Raw genomic sequence first — 16,893 nt, 5'->3', positions numbered from 1 at the left:
AAAGGAAGTTCCACGAAGTCACTCAGAAGCTTGGGAAAACTAACGAAGAGCAGAGTTTCTTCCAAGAAATTTGGCACACACAATGGAATATCTCGCACAGCCTTTCAGGGGCAGCAAATAGCCGTTCCCAGACTTTCTGAACTTCTCTTCCCTAAATTTGCTCCTGTCTCTCCTGTGTGCCAGTTATCTGCTGTACTAGTGAGTATGTCTCAGTTCTTGCATTTGGTGGTGTTCATCTGACTCTACGTGTAAAAAGCTGTGGATCAGGGAGCACCGATATGAAATACTTCTTTATCAGATGTGCTACTGACTTCTCCCCACCCTTATAATCTCTACAGTTTTGTCTGACAACAGGACCCACAAGACTGTTCTCTAGACCAGGGTCAGGGAACACCTTTCAGTCTGAGTGCCAGAACCCTTTCTGCCTTCTGGGAGTGGGGGACACATACCAGTGGTTGGTAGGCTAAAGACAAAAGAGGGTGGAGCATTGAATGTAAATTTTACCATAATGCAGTCTGCTAGTGTATATCCACACACTCTGTCACACAGTGCTCCATCCTCCATCCAGACAAGCAAGAAACATTATCATTGTTCAAGGACACAATCCAGCACATTCAAGGTCTTCCAGGAGGGTGAGACCGTGGAGGGGGTGTGGCCTGGGGAGAGTCCTGAGGGCCACATAGCAATGCCTTGAGGGCCACAGTTGTCCCCAGGCCTGAGGTTCCCTACTCTTGCTCTAAACGTTGACAAAAGGGGGAGGAACTGATGGAGTTCCTCCTCTAGTTTTTGCTTGCAGAATTGCCATTCACAATCTGAGAGCAAGAGGAGTTGTGGGAAACAAGCAGTGAATAACTCCCAGAGTCCCATCATTCATTACTTCTGTGAAGGTACCTCTAGGTTCTCCCAAGCCACAGCCTGTGACTGTAGGACTTACAACACAATCCTATGCATGCCTACTTATTTTCAAGGAGTTCAGTGGGGCTTACTCCTCGGTAACTGCAGCATCACTGCACTATTCATTTCTTATTATATGTTTTTTTAAAAGTTAGATAGATAGATAATATCTGTATTTAGGAACTATTTCTTTGACAAAGACTGAACTTCAATTAAACCCGAAATGGTGCTGGATCCTTACCCCAGTAGTACTTACAGTATCATCAGCAGGTCATTTTTAGAAAGTCTGTATGAATTTGTTTCTTCACTGACTAGATGTATTTTGAATGCAAAGGAAATTTTTAACTGGCATATGTTGAACAGAATTAACATATGCAAACATGAGTGTGGTCAGGTAGTTTTAGACTCTAGATGTAATGGACTTATGAGGGGCCTCCTTCTTAGATGGTAATGTGCATTACTTCACTTACTTCAACATGAAGAGAATCTCTTGGGGGGGGGGGACCCAGAGCCTGAACCCTGTCAGGTAGTACGGCAGAAAGAAGCTTGGCAATGGATCACAATATTGAGGCAGAGCTAAGTGGGAGTTATTTTTCCAGATGCGGCTTACAGCAGTTCTTGCTGCCATTAGTGTGTAATGTGAATGTAAAACCTACATTGGCCAGAATGCTCATTTGCTATACAAATGCCCCCATCTCAATTAAGCATTAACAGAAATAGTGTGAGAGAGGCTCACAGTTGTTTTAAGCCTCACACATGAAAGCTCTCTGAGGCTCATGACAGCTTTCCAAGCTCTGTTTCCTCACAAAGACTTTCTAAGTGCGCTACTCTAATTTCTTTTCCAGACTCGATAACTTTGCGATAAGGGTGATTCTGTTGTGGCATGTCATTTATCTGCTGTTGGATGCAGTGCCATTTTCTATACTGTAACTATCAACTATCTAGTCAACACTAAGGCTATTTTGGGAAGGAATTTGGAGTTACTGTACCTTGCTCTTCAAACAGAGCGTGGGAAATACTCTTGGCCTGGAGGAAGTCAAAATTCACCTCCATCCCCTACTCAACATTGCCAAGTTCCTTGAAGGCCCCAAAACAGGAAGCACTTGATTTGTTGTTCATATAATACCAGCAAAATCAGTATAACTGTCATTGACTCAATAGGACAGCTCCTTAGCCCAATAGTGTTTTCACTGTTTCTAGTATGATAAACTTCTCTTCTGGTTAGAAAATTCTGGAAGAAGTTTCTCAAGACCATCTGCAATACAATAGGCATTGCTTCACTGTTGGACCTCAGAGAGATTTTTTTTCTTTTTTCTTTTTTAAAATATTTTTTATTAAGGATTTACTTGTTTTACAAAGGTATATGCAATGTCTCTCTCGTATTTTTCCATGTAACGTTTTTACACATCAGTTTCGTTTGTTGAGACATTAGGGAGAAAAGGGGGGGAGAGGTGGGCGGGATGGAGAGATGGGTGGGGTGGGGTGGCGATGTTTCTACTTTACTTAATATATGTAGGGTTTGGTGTCAGCGTCGTTTGTGCAGGTTCTCTGTTGTTCGCTTGTGCTCCTTTGGTGGTGAGAGAGGTCGGGGTTGGGGTAGGGTGTGATTGTTCATTTGTGGTTGGCTGTGGTGGTCTTTGGTTTCCTGTGTGAGTGGGGTGGGTGAGTGTTTTTGGTCTGGTTAGCCATATTGATTTGTATGCTGTTGGTAGATTTTTGTCATTGTCTTTTTGGACTGTGTGTGTGATGAAAGGGAACCATACCGGGTTGAAGGCATCTTCTTCTATTTGTCCCCATGTCAGTTTCAGCTTACTGGTTAGTTTTTCTAGTAGGGCTGTTTCCCATACTACTTGGTACCATTGGTCCATGCTTACTCCTGACAGGTCTCTCCAGTGTCTGGTTATGATGTTTCTGGCTGCTGAGAGTAGGTGGGTTATGAGTTCTTTGTGGTGTAAGTGGGCACTGTTGTCTTGGAAGATGTTTAGTAAGACCAGTTCTGGGGTGATTTCTAGCACGTGCTTGGTTATCTTACCTATTTCTCGTATGATTGTTGTCCAGAATTGAAGGGACACGGCAGAGGGATGGTATCCGCAATATACAAAATATTACTCAAAAATCCCACAAGCTCCCTAGATGCAATAAAAAAACAATGGGAGGAGGACATAGGATAGGAAATCAACCCCACCCAATAGACCAAAATGTGGTCTAAATCCCCCTTTTAAATCCATATACGGTAAATGAAAAGAAAAGAACTCGCCCTGAAACTAACCCACAGGTGGTACCTAACGCCAAGAAAATTAGCGCTAATACGCCCAGGAACCTCACCTAACTGCTGGAGAGGGTGCACCTCCACAGGCACCTCAGAGAGATTTTAACTGGGTTCCTTAAAAGGAAGGGAAATAGATCCCAGAGAGGACTTGTATTTTGTTTGTTATTAACTGCTAAAAATCTTAATAGCAAGAAACTGGTTCTCAAATGAGCCTCTTTTAATTAATGGCTTTCTACAGCTTGAGAAATATTTCAGGTCTTGAAATTAACATATTACATAATATCTAAGGAGCATCTTACTGCACAATCCTTGGCATGCCTGCCTGGAAATAAGCCCCATTGTCTTCAACAGAGCTTACTCTCGGCCCAGGTAAATGTATATAGATTGCAATCTTGGATTATCAGAAAATCATCTGAATTGACGGTGAGGGAAGATTTCCCCCCCCCCAACACCATTGTGTCTTAAATCTTCTTAAAGTCTTGTTAATTTTTTAAGAGACGTAACACCAGTAAATATTGCTAACCTACCCACACCTCCCTGAATGGATCTCTTAGCCAGCCTCAACAATAATATTGTTTATCCGCAAACAGCAACTACACCATATAGTTCACCCACTCACACAGACATACAATAAATCAAATACACAAGAGGAGGGGAGGGGACTTCTGGATGTCTTTGATTCATTCATTGTTATGTGTCGTTCATTTTATACTTTGTCGTCGATTTGTAGACTTAGGAAATCTGAATAAATTTAAGCTCTCGCCGATCGGAAGGTTGGTGGTTCAAATCCCCACTACGGGGTGAGCTCCTGTTGCTTGGTCCCTGCTCCTGCCAACCTAGCAGTTTGAAAGAATGCAGTGCAAGTAGATAAATAGATACCGCTCCGGTGGGAAGGTAAATGGCATTTCTGTGTGCTGCTCTGGTTCGCCAGAAGCGGCTTAGTCATGCTAGCCACATGACCCAGAAGCTGTCTGTGGACAAATGCCGGCTCCCTCGGCCAGTAAAGCGAGATGAGTGTCGCAACCCCAGAGTCGTCCACGACTGGACCTAACTGTCAGGGGTCCCTTTACCTTTACCTTTATGACTCTGGCATAATATTATCTATTAAGCAGAAGGTTAACTTCTACCTGGCTAGACTGTTTTGCAATAATCCAGATTCAGCTATAGGAAGAGATATTTCACATAGCCCCATGAAAGGAGTTTGGAAACTACTGGTAGAAAAGTCCATGTTTTTTGGGATCCTGTCCTTACTACATCTCACCACTGTTCCTCAAATATCAGTATCCAAAACCTTAGATAGTGACCCCACTTTGCTTTATGGTAGGGCCAGCCTTGCCATCACCTGATCAACACATCAAATAGTGAACACCTGATGAGAGACATCACAGGGGTAGTGTTTGGGGCAGTTGCAAGAGCACCGACATTGATTGCTCATGGAAAAATCCAAAATGTTAAATTAATGTGAAGTAGACTTTTAGGAGGAGATGGTCAGTGCCTGCCTCCATTCTACCCTGTGAGTAGCCTGTCAGGAAGTAAACATGGCTGGGCTGAAAGTGATGTGTTGCTGTGGTAGCTGGCTAACTGATGGGAGTTGGTGTAACCAACAAGGGAGAAGATGATTGGATATTTGGGCACCTCTTCCCCTCTGGAGATAAAACTGAGGAAGAAAACCACAAAAAGGAAACAGAGGAGTTTTAGATCTGGGGTTTTACACCCAGTGGTGAGGCAGAATTGCTCTGGGAAACTTATGGTGGTGGTGAGTTGTAAAGGGAGTGGGAAAATGATTTTAGGGTTACTGGCTCCTGGAGAAGGTCCAGGGATGAGCTGAGCACCCAAAACTCCAATCAAAGTGATAGGGACTCACCATGCCTCCTCTGAGATAAGAGCTCAGCGTGCGGCTCTGAGGACTTGCTACTTTCTGGTTCAACCCTCTTGCCCAGGGATATCTGACATAGGTGATCTTGAAATGCTATAACCTGACACCATACATGTGAATGATGGTAATTAAAGGAGTACCATGCCTAAAGGCGTCTTTGGTGGTGAAGTTAAATTGTCAGGCGATTAAGTAAAACTTTCCTTAAATAACAGCCTTTAGCACCAAGCAACCTACTTTTACTTTCTCACTTCTAGTTAAAAACAACATTCTTTTGAAAATATTTGATTATTGGCTTCAGAGGATCTAATGCCTTTGGACTTCTCGGTGCTTTACAACATTCCAATGTATTAGCCTCAGAAAATGGAATAATGAAGTCTGCAATCTGAAATTTGGCTATAGTAGGAAAGCACATGCTGTCCTTCAGATTTCCTTTTATGTCTTTTGAAAAGACTCTGAATGATGATAGCTGTATTGGGTGAAGAAAGGTAAGGGGTTCTGAGAATATGACAGAATTTGAAGTTAAGTTTTATAATGATAAACTGTTTACAGGGGAAAAAGAAATGAAAGAAAAAATAGTTTTAAAAGAAAAGGATAAGCTGTCAACCATCAAGAAAGTAGGATACAGCTATGCAATTTACTAAGTTAATAATAACATATACCAAGAGGAAAAGGATGCGTGTTCTATCATTAGAAACAGTCTCAAGGTCTAAACCAAAACAATTACAAAATTTTATTTCAAAAAAGAAGTTGAAAAATCCCACTGAACTGCACTAAATCCAAACACCTTCATTGACCTGTGGTACCTGACATTCCTAAGCTATTGCGATGGTATATAAAATAAATTAAGACCAAATGGCAAAGGAGCAATCTTCAACACTTGGGCCCCTGGGCACCTTCATAACATGCATGTTTTTGTATGCAGTTTTGCCTAATCTACACATATTTGCAAAGTAGTTTTCCCCTAATACAGAACATCTTTTTTGTATTACAAAATTCAGAGAAATGTGGATTTTGAAGGATGGTTGTATTTTGGTTCCTGTGCTGTTTTGTAAAGTGTGAATTGTATGAGTTCACCTTCACATGCAACATGAAACCATTCCTGCCCCGCCCTGCCCCCCATCCCTAAATGCAATGCATGAAAGCAAGAATCCATGGAGCCAGAACACAGCAACCTCTGCTCCTCTGAAATATATATTGGAGATAATAGACTTTGGCCTCATGCCATGGTCTGAAGGCATGTGATGCAGAAGCTAAGCATGTGGTCTGGTAAGTGTCAGGATTAAGAGATCACGGGAGAACCTAATTTAAAGCACTTATAAATCTATCGTGGAAGAAAGGTGGGGAAGAAATAAATATGGCTGAGATTTGTAAGTCACTGGCTCGTGCATTACATTAGTTTATTCAAAGTGACAGGAACACACACATTGACCCTTTTAAGCAGGCATGGGCAAACTCGTCCCTCCAGATGTTTTGGGACTACAACTCCCATCATCCCTGACCACTGGTCCTGTTAGCTAGGGATGATGGGAGTTGTAGTCCCAAAACGTTTGGAGGGCCGAGTTTGCCTATGCCTGCTTTTAAGGCATACCGATCTAGTGTCCAGAATATGAATAGCTTATTTTAGGATTGTTTGTTTGTTTCCAATATGCTTCTGATTATTTTCCATACCTAAATCCATTTGGGGCAATAAACAAAATGTGGATTGTGAATTAGCTTTGCGCATTAGGCTGTCAGGATAGCTCAGTTGGACGGGCATGAGGCTCTTAATCTGAGGGTTGTGGGTTTAAGCCCCGTGTTGGGCAAAAGATTCCTGCATTGCAGGGGTTGGACTAGACGACCCTTGCAGTCCCTTCCAGCTCTACGGTTCTATTCCATAAAAAGAGGCAGTTTTAGGGTGGCACAACCAGTGCTGCGGCACTGGGTGCCATGCTGCAGAGGATGCCACAACAACGCTGTAGAATGGAGCTCAAGAAGCGTGGGGTGCCAAATTTTTTGCGTCGCACAGAGCCCAAAGAGGGTTTGAGAACCCAAAGTCCACCACTGCCATAAAGCTTTGCGTGATCGACGTCTGAAATACTTGTGCTATATGCCCTTGTAACCAACTCTGCAGGTGAGTCAATAGGAAACAAGGTTGCCTTTAAAGAAGTATGTTGATTTCCTGAAGTGCTTTTAAAGAACATTCTTCACAGTGGTTGTGAAAGTCTGTTTGTCATTCAAACAAAGCTCATGTGAAGAATTGTGTTACAGTGTCAGCAACAGAGTGGAACTGCAACGCCGAGGTAGCGTCGTTTCCTCAGAACAGATAATGAAATTCATCCAAATCCTTGGATATCCTCATGAATCTTTTAAAAATAAAAAAATATATAGTTTTTCTTTATCACTAACATTTTGTGATCCATCTGTTCTAAGTAAGCTAACTTGGAATTGCCTGGAAATTAAACTTCAAGCAACAGGAAGTTGGGCTTGTTTGGCAAATGTTCTTTTCTCCTAAAACTGCTATTATGCCTAAGGGAGGAAAAGTGAAATGTTTGCTTATTGCTCAAAATATCTTATAATTTGATTCTGGAACATTTATACAGTGCCTTCTCCTAATAAAGAGACAAATGCCATATTGCTGGAGGAAATTGCCCTCTCTTGTAATACATCAGGTTACTCAATTTGCCATGTGTTCAGGTCAGGAGGAGAAAGGGGGAGATGATTGAGGAATTTGATCTTTGTGAATTCTGATATGAATAGGCCTGGTCCACACCTTTTAGATGAATGAGTGGATTGGAATTCAGTTATCCACTAGCTTTCACATTTCCTGAACGATCTGACACAGTTCTTGGCTAAAAGAAAGAAAGAAAAAGGATTAAAATACATTTACAATTACATATCTTTTGCTTTATATTATTTAAATATTGCTAATTTCCATTTTCACACAGATTTTAGGGTGTAGCCAAGTAAGTTATACTTGGAGTAAACCCAATGATAGCCCTTTTCAGAATAACTTGCATTAGTACCAATCATTTATTCTAGGAGAAGAAAAGATTGGATCTAGCTCTCCATTTCCTGTTTCAGTCCCCTAAACTATCAACAGGATTTCAGCACATTGAGTGAAGAATTAAAACCCAGATCTTTGGGGAAGTGCAAACAGCTAAACAAATTAACAATGCAGACAACTGAACCGACCTTAAAATAGTTCTATGTGTTTGTGGGGCAGGAGTGCACCTTTTAAAGTCTAGCTGTTGATTCAAATGTCTACAATTTAAAACAAAAATGTTTTGAGGAGAAAATATTCATATTGGATAACTGAGCTCTGTCAACAATACACTCTTTAACTATTGTATATTTAGAAGAAACCCAGCAATCTAATATCCAAAGCAAAAGTTGTCTTCCCTGCCTTAGAATGAAAACACACTTTCAGCCATAATGAGGTGGTGGTGGGGAACCCTTAATATTTCCTTGGCTAGTCATTTCATGTGTTTTTCCTCTCAGTTAAAGGACCAGAACCATTGCGAAGAAATTAGTGGGTCAAGTAGTGCAAATGGCCAGTCATTGTAAAACAAGCCACAGGTGATTTGTTTACAAAATTGTGCGCTGTTCAGATTTGCAGAATGAGGAGCGAGAATAACTTGTTTGTAGTTTTATATGCTGGTTTCTCAGTGAAAACAGCCACTTGCGTGTATTGTTGTGTATGTACCCAATGTCATCTTCAGAGCAGTAACAAGGCCTTCACATCACGGAACATGGGGAAAGAAAGCAGATGAAAAGGCTTCCACATGGGAGATTGTGCTGCTCAAGGTTAGATTTATCTCTCTCTTCTGAAATTAGCATAGGTTTTGCTGGAGATTTTCACACTTTGTGAGCTTTCCTTTGTTTCCAGCCTTGGCGATGGATGGTCACCTTTACATATTGGGATTTTCTCCCCTAGACTGAAGGCTAAAAGATTATAATTAGGACTTGATAGCCTTGGCCTTTCATGCAATATAAGAGCTTTAAGGGTTTGTTTGTTTTCACAATCAAGGGGCTATATCAATTTTATGAAATTTTATCGTTTATGAAATAAATAATATATGTGCAGGGATATATTAATCTATTTGCATTGCTATACATCCTGTCATAGAAGGGAATTTCCCCAGCTGCTACCTGCTCATACCATGTCCAAGGCATTCTTACTTTTGTTCCTAGATTACTCAGATGTGGCAAATCACGTGAATGAAACGTAAAACCACATAGCAGTTCACTTCCTTAGCTTCATGATATGACAAAGGAAAAATGTGTTTCAGTTGACTAGTCATACTGAACAGCATTAAAAACCCAGAAGGGGGCATATCCACTATTCTGATGGTCATCCTAATACAAAGCTCAACATGATAGCCTCAAACTGTTTCACAGGAAAAATGTATCACAGCCTAGCCTTAAGGCTACTACGTTTTCTTCTCAAGCAGTTACCATCTTTACAGTACATATCAGGTGTTGAGAAGCAAGCCTCATAGTGTCATACAAAGATCTTCAGCTACTGGCTGCCTCACATCACTATAAGTCAGAGGTTTTCAACCTTTTTGAGTCCACTGCTGCCTTGATGCAGCTACATTCTTTCTGTGGCACCCCTGTGGGGCTCAGGAGCCCAGCTATGTCACCCCTTGCCTTTCACCCTTTTTTGAACACCCACCCTTGTGGAGTGTTCCCTCAGCCTCCTCCCCTCCCCCCTCTCCTTGGGGGTCCTCTGGGCAGCCACTACCACCGCCCAATTGGTTTTTGCCCAATCCCAGCACCCTTGCCCCCCAGCAACCCTTTTAGAAGTGCCTTTACAGGGCTTGTTGGGAAATGGAGTCCAAATGTGGAAAAGAAAGAAAGGCAGGAATGCTTATCAACTTTTGGGGGGCAGCCCCCTCAAATATTTTATTGGGAGAGACTGAAAGGACATGGACCCCTAGGAGTTGGCACCTATATCTGGAAGGCACAAAGTTGCAGAGGGATTGGTTCAGCAGTATATCACACTAGGCTTCCCCTCTCAGTAGTTGTTACTACTGCATTTAGCTACATACATAGCTAGCTGCCCCTCCCAAATCTGGTCTGAAGCGTATTTGGGGTGAGGTGAAACAGGAGAAACCACATCTCTGTTTGCTTAACACTCATGCATATGCTTCTCTACTGTTTCCGAATGGCCCTGACCCATTCCTCTTCTCCAGCAGTAGCTCCATGCTGATCTCAGGTCCTGTGCCTCAGTTAAGGGGTGGCCATGGTCCCATCTTTGGAAAATCATGAAGAGTGGTCCTCCTGCTCCAAGCAGCTGGCTTGGTTGGTCATCAAATTGAATGAGTCCTCATAATTAGAGGCCACCAGAAACACGACAAAGGTAAGGTGTGAGCCATTTCCAAATGTTTGTTGATGGTGTTCAGTCACGTTGGAGGAGTGCTAAATCTTAAAGCTCTAAAGGTGATAGTTCCTCTCATGAGAACTGGAATGGTCCAATAATATACCCTATCCAAGCTTTAGAACTTGAACCATCAATCAGCTTTTTCTATCCAATCAGAAACAAAGTGTTATATGAGCTGGAAAGTTAAATTAGCAGATAGCTATAAAATTAAAAACAAGGCTAGGTAACGTCTAATACAATCTTTTTTACTCCTACCAGGGCGTATACCCCATTAAACTCAATGTGACTTACTTCTCAGTAGATAATTTATAGAATTGTACATTGCACACCTGTGTGTATCTATTTATCTTTGAGTATGCTTCTGTTACCAAGATGGGGCTTATTTCAGAATATAGGTGCACGGGTTTGTGCTGCAACAGTGAAAGAGGAATGGAGACAATATTCTCTTTAAACTCATGTCACTTGATATTTTCAATTAGACAGAGATGCTCCCTCTCAATGATATTGGGTTTCTTCTCCAATGTTGTGATGAGTGATGAGATTTCAGACCCATATATCATGGCTACCAAAACAAAAGCATTTCAAAGCCCTGCTAATTATTGAAGAGGTTTTACAGAACCTTCTTGAGATACCCAGAATTGTGTTTACAAACTAAACATGGACACTGACAGCATGCCAGCATATTCCCCAAGAGGATTTGAGCAAGACATTTTTTTAAAAAAAAGAAAGAAAGATATTGAGCCAGACTTTTGGTTTATCAAGGTTTTCTGTGAATGAGCAGCTAAGCTAGTCCACACTGCACAATCACTCCCATTCTGCTAATGTCTGACCCAAGGAAGATAAACAAACCAGGAAGCCTTGTCTTCCTATTAGGTGAAAATCAGAGATTGTGGTTTGTTGCTCCATAATAAGCCACCATAAGCAATCCAATAAGCAGTGTTGTTGTTTTTCTGGGGGTTCGCAGGGGTACGCATACCCCTAAACATTTTGTGAATTTTGTACTTTTGTCCATTTACTGTATTTATTTCCCCCGATTTGAACTATAAAATGGTGATTTTCTTGAGTCAAAATGAGAGTACCCCTAAACATATTTTTTTAAAGAAAAAAAGTACTGCCAATAAGAAACTATGGCTGACTGAGAGCTAATATTTGCAGTTTGTTAGGGAGTACAAACCTGTGTTCCTGGTAAGGACATAACTGGAAGCCAATAGTTAGGAACTGAGTCAGATCATCCATCCATCTAACTTAGTATTGTCAACACTGACTGGTAGCCACTCTCCTAGGCTTCAGACAGAGAATATTCTCAGGGCTACCTGGAAATGTCAGAGATTGAATCTGAGGCTTTCTACATGTAAAATGAATACTCTATCATTGATCTATGGCCCCTAACAGACCCATCTTCCATGGATGGAAGTGGGTGGGGCTGCCTACTTGTCAATCACCTGCCTCACCCTGGAAGGTAATTGATGTTCTACAATATCAGATACTGAGCTGGTGGGGGTTGGGGTGGGGAATGGACTCATGGGCAGTTGATACATGTAACAGTTGATGGAGGAGGACGAGTTTGGATTTGATATCCCGCTTTATCACTACCCGAAGGAGTCTCAAAGGGGCTAACATTCTCCTTTCCCTTCCTCCCCCACAACAAACACTCTGTGAGGTGAGTGGGGCTGAGAGACTTCAAAGAAGTGTGACTAGTCCAAGGTCACCCAGCAGCTGCATGTGGAGGAGCGGAGAGGCGAACCCGGTTCACCAGATTACGAGTATACCACTCTTAACCACTATACCGCACTGGCTCTCATACATGTAACAGTTGATACCTTAAATGCAGTAAAAGGAAGAGGTGAGATTGTGGGGAGAGATGGACAAATATATCGATGGAATGAGTTCCAAACAAAGGACCTAACAGAGGATATTCTCTAATTAGACATAAATACTACAGTGTGGAAGAACTATCTAAAATTCTAATCATATTTCTAGTGGGACTGTAAAGAAACGTGACTGAATTCACATAATTCTATCAAACATAGCAGCTCTCCTGAAGTGTTAAATTACTGTTACAGTGGTACCTCGGGTTACATACGCTTCAGATTACAAACTCCACTAACCCAGAAATAACGCTTCAGGTTAAGAACTTTGCTTCAGGATAAGAACAGAAATCGTGCTTTGGCAGCGCAGCAGCAGCGGGAGGTCCCATTAGCTAAAGTGGTGCTTCGGGTTAAGAACAGTTTCAGGTTAAGAACGGACCTCCAGAATGAATTAAGTACATAACCAGAGGTACCACTGTACTGGTCTAAGGCTGCTGACTCATGGAGGAGGGCTGAATAATAAAATGTATTTTGTTAATCCCACACACTGGTATTTGAGCACTGGGGGGGTGGGGGAATAAATGACTCGTATGGAAGGAAATGGGAGAAAAATAGGATGCAATGTGAGAGGAAGGCAGGTTTACATAAGCCAATATATCTATTTTTAATTAGCAACAATTAAGAGAGCAAAAGAACAGATGTTTAAAAGAAGAAGAAAAATGGGGCCAGAAGATGAAAGACCACCTTTATTCACCAGCTTCTACTTTTCCCTTTGATTCCTAGCCGACCTTGGCATCCCCACACCCCACCATTGTGTCTGCTTTTCCTATGCTTTATCTACTTAGAAGAACATGGACATTATCAAGTTATTACTTTATACAAATTATTCCTCCAGGGTTAATAATTTATTGGTAACTGCAAACACCCATTTTCCTCCTTCCCATGCCCCATAGGCTTGGCAGGTGCAAATACTAAAGACTCCCATGTACCCATGTCAATTTCGCTAAGCATAGGAGGGCAAAGAAAAAAGAAGTATTTTTCAGCATGTAGCTTGAAATTTGTTTTTGCTTCTGTTTTAAAAAAGACAAGCAAATATGATTCACTGATTAATTCACATGTTTTGATATAAGTACTGCCAGCGATCAGCTCTGGATCCATACAATTCTCTCTCTCTCTCTCTCTCTCTCTCTCTCTCTCTCTCCCCCCCCCCCCCCCGGTTTGCAGCAAAGTACCTTTCACCACAGAGGTACACATATTCAAATCTCAAACAGCAATATCGTTTAAAAAGTGCTGTTGTGTCCCTTTCTCCTTTTCCTGGGGGCGGAACACTTCCTTGTTAGATACAGGGTGGGTGTAATAAAGATTACAGACGTTTATATTGCAGGGAATATCCTGAACTTGAATAAACAACCCTGTGCATGCAGAAGACACCCACACTTTTAGATTAAGGAAGGTTACGGAGTACAGAGAACGAGAGTTTGTTTGGGGGCAATCGAAAGAATAAAACTCACATTATTATAGCCCGCTGCAACAGAATAGGAGTCAAGGGCAGGTCAACATAAAACAGCAAACAGAGGCAGCTACTAATGGCTGCCAACAGGGCCAGGAGCTGCAAAATGTAATTACACATTAATGAAGAGATGGCGTTAAGTCTGCTGGGCCCTCCCATCTTGACCATCTCATTCTTTAATGGCTTACAGTAATAAATCCTTCAGTAATAAATTCAATAGTATTTTCCATATGTCCTCCTCTAAAGTTTCTGTGTGTACCCAGAGAGCTATGTATTCCTAGAAAGTTCATAACATTGGCAGGTACACTCCAGTGCTATCCATTCAGCCAACGTAGCTTATAGAGTACTTTGCAATAGCACCGACCTGGGAATGCTTGGCAAACTTTTACTGAATTATATGAATGTTTTCCTCAGAAAGGAGTCAAACTTTCCAGTTCATTAAGTCTTGAATTAAAGCAACAAAAAGTTTTTTTTAAAATAATAAAAAATAAAACTACACACAACACAAATGTTACGTTATTATATATATAGCATAGGTATATATTAAGAATAACAAAAGAGGATTATGTAAGATTGAAACCTTTCCCCCTTCGACTTTAATTTGGTACACCACCACATAAAAATGACTACATGAACCTTAAAAATGAGTATTGGTTTTAGTCCTACTACAAGACTTCAGGTACAGAAAACTTGTTGCATTCAGAATACTAGATGTTGGGGTTTTTTTTAGATCTATTTATTTATTTATTGAATATTTTTTTATATTACAGTAATAAACATCATTATAATACAATACTTTCATGTCTCTTATTGTACCTCACATTTATTTGCTAACACAAAATACGTTACACCTCAGAAGTAGATTAAAAAAAAATAGAAACGGAATAAAAAAGAAAGAGAAAATGAAAAAAGAAAGAAAGAAAAGAAAGATAACAAAAAACTAAACAAAATCCTCAGACTTCCTGTCAATCCCAAAAGCATAGTCCTATGGTACAAATGAATGTGTTCCTTATTGTTGTACATTTCTTTTCATATTTTCCAATACATTCTTTTATCTATATATATACCCTTAATACTGTTACTTAACTTGTGTGGTTTCTAAGGTCACTCAAATGCTGGCATTGTTATTATGCCCTTACTATAATTCTGAACATATACTTTATATTTGTCCCACTTTTCTTCAAATTTTTGTTTAGAATTGCCCCTCAAGCTGTTGGTGAGCTGAGCCATTTCGGCAAACTCCTGTAATTTGTATTGCCACTCTGTTACAGTTGGGGCTTCTAGATCTTTCCACCCCTTAGCAATCAGAGTCCGCGCTGTTGCCGTTGCATATAAAAATATCTCTCTTAAATATTTTGGGATGTATTTATCAATAATACTTAATAGAAAAGCCTCTGGTTTTTTAGAGAAAGTAATTCCAAAAAATTTTTTTAGTTCATCGTGTATTAATCCCCAGAATATTTTGATCTTTTTACATGTCCACCACAGAATAAAAGTAAAGGGACCCCTGAGCATTAGGTCCAGTCGTGTCCGACTTTGGGGTTGTGGCGCTCATCTCGCTTTACTGGTCGAGGGAGCTGGCGTACAGCTTCCAGGTCATGTGGCCAGCATGACTAAGCCGCTTCTGGTGAACCAGAGCAGCGCACGGAAAGGCTGTTTACCTTCCCACTGGAGCGGTACCTATTTATCTACTTGCACTTTTTGGCATGCTTTCGAACTGCTAGGTGGGCAGGAGCTGGGACCGAACAACGACAGCTCACCCCATCGCGGGGATTCGAATCGCCGACATTCTGATCAGCAAGCCCTAGGTTCAGTGGCTTAACCCACAGCGCCACCCTCGACCCCACCTCAGAATACTAGATGTTACTTTTGCCAGTAGCTCAGAATGCTGACCATTCATAAGCTAGATGTCATAATAATAATAATAATAATAATAATAATAATAATAATACCCCACCCATCTGACTGGGTTTTTCCCCAGCCACTCTTCTGAGCACTGCACAGATGAGCTAAGAAACACAGAGGAGGGGTAGCAACTCCCATGCAAGACCAGAGGCATCTTTTTTATGAGGCAATCCCCATTTCACTTCCAGTTTAGTACTACCCTGGAAGTTGTCTGGAAGCACATGCAGTGAAATCCACGTTTCTAATAGAATGCCTCTTAGGGGCAGGGGCGTAGCAAGGGGGGCGGGGGGCGTTATGCCCCGGGTACCGCCCGGGGGGGTGACACTCGGGGTGGCGCCCCACCCCTGTGATCGGTGGCGGCGGCAGCGCAGCAAGTTTTAAGGCTGCAGCCTTAAAACTTGCTGCGCCACTGCCGCACGGTCCAAAGGGGTACTGGCCACTCGCGCTCGCCATCTTGGGTGGGCTGCACATGCGCAGTCCACCCGGGATGCTGCACACGCGCACCGTGACCTCACAGCACACGTGCACTAGGGAGCGGCACCCCGCCCCCAGGGAGGTGCTCCCGCTTTGCTGCCCTGGGTGGCAAATTGGCTTCCTACGCGCCTGCTTAGGGGAGTCCTTGTGGACTCCTATGACATCTGTTATTGTATCTTAATGTGTTATAAAAGTAGCAGCTTTGCTAAAAGTGCGAGATACACAGAACCTTGGAACAAGCGTGAAATGTGAGAAAATACATTATCTCTCTCAGGCGGCTGTATCGCTGAAAGAGCAAAGGGAAAGGCAGCAGCTACTTTAACTCGTCTTCCACTCGAATTATGAATGTTTTCAGCTCCCAGGACAATAAATAAAGATATGTAATTGCCACACCACCCAGCAACATCAGCGAAACCAGGTCAATATCCATTTTGGTGGGTTTGGGATGGGTGGGAGAAGGAGCAATAAAATGAAGAGCAAATGCAGGCCAATCACAATTTGATTTTGATCACCATTCCTATGGATTTCAACAGCACCAGGAGTGATCCCAAGGCAATATTATGCACCTAGAGCTGAAGTCCAGCCTCTCATGGGATTCTCCTTAATACTGAAAAATGGGGAAGGGGACAGGACAGCTTGTTCTTCAGCATAATTTTTAAAATATGGAAGCCTGAAAGCAAAACAAAAAATTATCCAGTTCCATGCAGATACCTGGGGTGGCCTAATCCTCGTGAGCTTGGGGTACTTAAATATTGTTCTAAACTGTTTTCAATATTATATTTTTAAATTGCTGTG

Source organism: Lacerta agilis, chromosome 10 (assembly GCF_009819535.1).
Source record: "Lacerta agilis isolate rLacAgi1 chromosome 10, rLacAgi1.pri, whole genome shotgun sequence".
Classification (NCBI taxonomy): Eukaryota; Metazoa; Chordata; class Lepidosauria; order Squamata; family Lacertidae; genus Lacerta; species Lacerta agilis.
This window is presented reverse-complemented; position numbering follows the sequence as displayed.